The sequence below is a fragment of the Aegilops tauschii genome, chromosome 2 (genome assembly GCF_002575655.3).
Source record: "Aegilops tauschii subsp. strangulata cultivar AL8/78 chromosome 2, Aet v6.0, whole genome shotgun sequence".
Classification (NCBI taxonomy): Eukaryota; Viridiplantae; Streptophyta; class Magnoliopsida; order Poales; family Poaceae; genus Aegilops; species Aegilops tauschii.
Genome location: NC_053036.3, coordinates 65260961 through 65266782, shown reverse-complemented (window position 1 = coordinate 65266782; position 5822 = coordinate 65260961).

Genomic DNA, 5822 nt, shown 5'->3' with positions numbered 1-5822 from the left:
TAAAATTTGGTTAAATCTCAATCGACTGAGACCTAACCACATCCATAAATAAAAGTAGAACCATGTAGTACGTGTTTTTTTTCCTGGTGTGGTACGCGTGTTTCTAGTGCCACGCTGCGACGTCCAGGTCAGAGCTACTCCTATATGCGGAGGACTGTACGAGAACGACGCTACCTTTACGGTGAACAGGGCGCGTGAGGCGGACGCCGGTCGCGCCACCGAGGGCCACGGCGTGGGGTAGCTGTGGACGCGTTTCGAGCCGTGATTGAGCGTCGCAAGCAAATACCGTCGAAAATTGTCTCGTTGCCGTTGTCACTACTATTCCGTAGTGGGATTGAGCCGGCAACTTCCGGGCAAGCTGCAAACCTGGTCAGTAGATCGACGCGAGAATTTACGATGGCCGGTGGAACCTTTCCGGCCGATGAGAGCCAGAGAAAGGACGGACCGGGAGCGGGCAGCCGTGAAATGAGTACACGCCAGCCACGGCGTCCAAAAATTCACACTGCCGGTGTACGACCTACATGCAGCTAGCCTCCGGTGGATACGCACGCAGCTGAAAACACAACGCCGGGCGACGGTCGCCGGCCGGCAGCGAAGATTTTTCTGCACAATGCAAGTGGTCGCCGGCCGGCCGTCGCGGTGTCACATGTCCAGAGCTCCACTTTCGTAATCTACCGACCTCGCCACAATTAGAAACGGATCCGGGTCTTTCACTGGACACACACACATGTCGGCACGTACGTCGATGCAGCATTTTTCTGTAAGCCGGACGTGCGGCCGGTGCCGGTGCATGCGACTGCTAATTTGCCCTTTGCACCCGATCTTTTCCCGGACCCTCCGCCTGCACATAAAATATAGGAGTAGCTCGATCGATCATGAGAAACAACGATAAGAATATATAGCCTAGCAATTTTCTGTGGTGTCGACTGTGGAGACACGATGGGCTCTGCGCGGCACCCAAGGGCTGCCCTCCGCGTGCGACGCGGTGCACGGCCGGAAGACTTACAGTGAGCGGCAAAGCGTGCTTCCACTGCCTTCCCGTATTAGCATGATCTCGACGTTGAAAGAGTTGGGTCATGACGTGCTTGCTTTGACGCATGTACTTGTGAACCAAAATGCTTTTCTTTTCCTCCAAAAAAACAGCTTTCCACCTTTATCTGTGACAAGGACATCCCTTAGAAAATGATGTGAAATGGACAGTTAATTCCAGTGTTCCCTTTGATGTCATTTTCCAGCTGATGACAGCTGATTTCATGGTGCGGTGGTTAATGAATGTTGAAAAAATGGGGATGTTTTCTGAGGCCCAAAGAGGAGAGACTTAATTAGCAGTTGATTGTCATGGTGCGGTGAAATAGTTGATGTAACGTACGCGGAAACTTCCACGAAACATCGGTGAAAATGATGCGTAGCCGGCCAAAGTCGGCAGCAGCCATGCAAAGGTCCGGGTTGGCAGCAGTCATGCAAACGACGATGACACGCCCGTAATTTTTACATGCCCTCCTCTCGCGACTGCCTGCACAATTAGGATTTCTATGCCTCCCATCGGCATATCCGTCGGTCCACCTCGTATTCGATGACCTTGCCGGCGGGAGGGTTACTGACCAATTTTTACGTGTTTTTTTAGATTAATTGGGGGTTTTATCCCACTCAACAAGATAGGGTGACGGTGACTCCTTGAATATGGAATAAGCTTATTTCCGCTAAGCTCCAATCTCGATGGTGTGTCTAGCGTAATCGGAGGACATCTGGAAGTGTGTATCCGTCCGATCTCATGGATTTCGATCATTGTTGGTCTCCGTGTGTTCTGGTGCACTTGTTTTGCGGGGCCTTAACACCATGAGTTGTTGACTGTCTACCACAACAAGTTTTGACGGGCATCGGTAAGAGAGAAGCGATGATGGTGGTGTGTCTTCGGCTCGCTCCAGTGTCCGTAGTTGTCGCTAGGTACTCTTCGAACATGGATGTATTTTTTGTTATTTCCGATGTTCCTTGTGTTAGCATGACAAAAAATAAATAGACCAAAAGTTTTTCCCCCAAAAAAGTTTCGAGTTGGCTCCAGCCCGCGTAATAATATTGAGTTTCATGTAAGGTAAGGGCATCTTCAACACCCGGTTCGGGCGAATTGTGACATCCAGCGTGGTATCCCATCCGTCCGTGAACCAGTCCGGACATCCGTTTTCCTGCAAAACGGAAGGGGGTGCTTTGCAGGCATTCAGACTGCTTCCACGTCAGCGTCTGACACCGAGTTCCCACACAAAACTCTCTCCCGGGCTATCTCTTCAACGGACGCCCCGCTTCCCACGCCACTTTCATGCCAGTCCAGAGCCGCAGCGACCGGCATTGATGCCGCGTGATGTGACTGGACGGTAGGGTGGCTTTGACCGATGTGATCAGGCGGGCGACGCCGCTTCAATGCGGACGCGTCATCCCTAGAAACCAACTCCGGTCGCTATGAAACATTTAAACGAGTTGACCGTTAGTTCGCCTGGCCACGACTATTTAAGCATGTTGCCAGCGCCATCCATATCACACTCTCCACATCTCTGTGCATCGCTACTGCTCCTCCCTTCCTCCACTCACCGGTGATGGGCAAGTCCTGGGCCTCGGCGTCGGCGGGCGGCTCCGGATCTGACTCCGGACCGCGGAGAATCTGCATTGGAAGGGGAGGTTGGCGCCGAATCCGAAACTTGGTTGCACAACGGACATTTGCCACAATTTGGCCATTCGCGTTTAGCTAGGCGGTCGGCCGTCTAAACATGATTCTGAGTGATCAAGCAGGCAAAGAACTTGCATTTTGGCGGCGCGTGATTCTTCCAAATCGTGCTCTTGAAGTTACTTGCAATGATGCCACAAAACTGCGCCTTGTATGCACATGCCCCTGAATAGTGCCCTGAGGTGGTGAGCTTCCAAATCATGGTGTCCTGCCGACGATTCAATGGAATTGACTATTCCCCCTGGACTAAAAAAAGGTTGTCTCTAAGTCAACGATTGTAGCCGTTTATAAGTCTGATCTTTTCAACCTATTGTACTTGCATGAATCTCAGTGATAAGACTCGATGGCTCTTGGCACGGAACTGAAAATAGTTATTTAGTACCTTTCGTTTGAAAAGTAGGAAGACCAAAAGTTCAAACGAAGCGGTTTAGTTAGGTTCTACATAAACCGAGAGGAAAAATACCCCCCCACACACACAACAAAAAGAGTGATTCAATCGTCAAAGTAGAGAAATATGGTCTTTATTGAATGATGGTGGAGCTAAACTCCTGACACACTTGTGAACCAAAAGTTTAACCAAACAACTAGGGGTTATTAACTAAACAAATTTCCTTCAAAATGTTGGATTATTTTACTTTACAAATATGTTCATTCAAACTAGTACCTCAAATTGCTGCATGGCATGTCACATTGTCCGCACAACTATTACATCAAGCTCATGAATCGATGAAATAACACATATACCACATAACTGATAACGGGCTCTTGATGCAAATGATTTCCAAGGAATTTTAAAAGGATTATGATCCTTAGGGATTTTTCCTTCATGGCTTGTTTGATTCACAAGATATTAATTTTCTTTATATAATTCATTTGTACAAGATTTCAAAGAGAATGTTCATCCACTCAAACCTCATGTGAGGATTTCTGTGTTTCCTATGCACAACCAAACACTCATACAATCATGTATAGCATTCAACATGTCATGTCACCCTATCATTGTGTTTTCCTCTATTCATGCGTTTTAGAAATCCTGTGAATTAAGGATACCCTAAACTTTTAACAAGAATAAAAAAACATTATGACCATTTGGAACACTTAGGCTGGTCATAGTGGTGGTATCATAACCGGTATCATGCACTCGGAAATAGCAAACATGCTGATGTGGCAAAGAATTAAAGAAGAAAAAGAGGGTTAGAGTAAGAGAGGTAGATACCGTATCATGTTAAATGATATGCTACTTTGTGTGTCATGCATGGCAATAAATATGATCATCTATGATAGTACTACTTTATGATACTATGGACTATGGAGGTAGTGTCATACATTAGGCTGGCCATAGTGGGAGTAACATAAGTAGTATCATGCACCTGGGACTCGTAAACATGCTTATATGGCAGGCAATTAAATAAGATAGAGATGACTATAGTAACATAGATAGATACCGTAACATAATAAATGTTATGCTATTATGTGTCATGCATGTCAATAAATGAGACCACATATGATACTATGCACTATGGATGTAGTATCATACACTAGTATCATATGCATGATACTAGTATATGATACTCCCCACTATGACCAGCTTTAGTTTCATATGCATGATACTAGTATATGATGCTCCCCACTATAGTAGCCTTAGTTATTTTCCCTCTCGGTTTATGTAGTACTTTTTAGGCGAAAGATAAATAACTAGTATTTTTTAGTTCCGTCCCAGGAGCCGTTGAAACTTATCACTGAGATTCATGCAAGTACAATAGGTTGAAAAGATCACAGCTACAATTGTTGACTTAAAATAACCTTTTTTTAGTCCCCAGGGAAATAGTCAATTCTAGCGAATTTCCACATTTGAAGTACACCGGGAGTATATTCACTAGCCTTGATTCTACAAGCTTGCCGTGTCTGTACTGCAAAGAGAGTCGGCACATGGCCAGGGGCGGAGCCGGGATGAAATGCGAGAGGGGGCAAAGATGTAGTATAATTTTTTTTCCAGAGAACTATATACGAACTAATGGCTAGATCACTTAAAACCCCAACCACACAAACACATATATAGTGTGTAAGAAGCAAAGTCATATATTTCATGAATATACTTATGAAAAGTTCATTCCCAAAGTAAATGTAAACTAACCACTTAAGGCACAAAAACTTGAGAAATCAATATGTCGTTCCTTTTTATTCATACGCCCCAAATTTCTAAGCTTCAAGCTGCATGAAAAAGAAACATCTTTAAATATGAGAGAATGTAAATACTGATAAATAAATAAAATAAGCTTGAGAACATTACCTCCTTCCGTTTCATCCCACGTCGGCTTTTCGCATGAAAGCGTTTAACTATCACCTCATTAGTAATATTATCTAGCATTTCCTTTTCTACGAAGCAACTAAGGCTATTGCTAAAATAATCATCACCCATCTTGTTACGTAATTATCAATTCATACATTACAAATTTACAATCTATATATGTACACGGGATATTTGATACATTTACTACTGAACAAAATAAAGATATAGAAATTAGAAGGAAAAGGCCAAGAAAACTGAACCTAGGGCTTACCTTGATTGATCAGCGCGACAGCGTCCACAGATTCTTTCCTGCCGGTGCAGAACGGCCGGACCCGAACGACGTGCACCGTGCGAAACTGCGAATCGAGGATGGCCGCCGGAGTGGCGTCGTGTAGTGTAGGTGCCGCGTACAGCCGTGGACTGCAAGCGTCGGCGGCTTCGATGCGTCAATCAGTCAAGGCGGCAGGCGGCGAACTCGTGATCTCCTGATTTCCCGAAGGCGATGTGCGTTTCCAGCGAATTGGGCAGCAGCCTGCTTGTATTCTATTTAGATGGGCTGCTGGGCTAGCTATTATTTCCTATACATGGACGTGGGCTTGAAATATATGACAGAAAACTAAGAGTAGAGGGGGCAAACACCTTGAGCTGAGCGGGGGCAACATTGGACATACTGGGCCTGGTATAAAAGGGCCCAAAAAACGAGTGGGGGCATTCGCCCCCACAACCCAGTACATAGATTGGTCCCTGCACATGGCAAGACGTGCGTGCGGGGAGGCGGCCGCCAGACCTGGCCGTGCGCGTACGCATTTTCGTACGTAT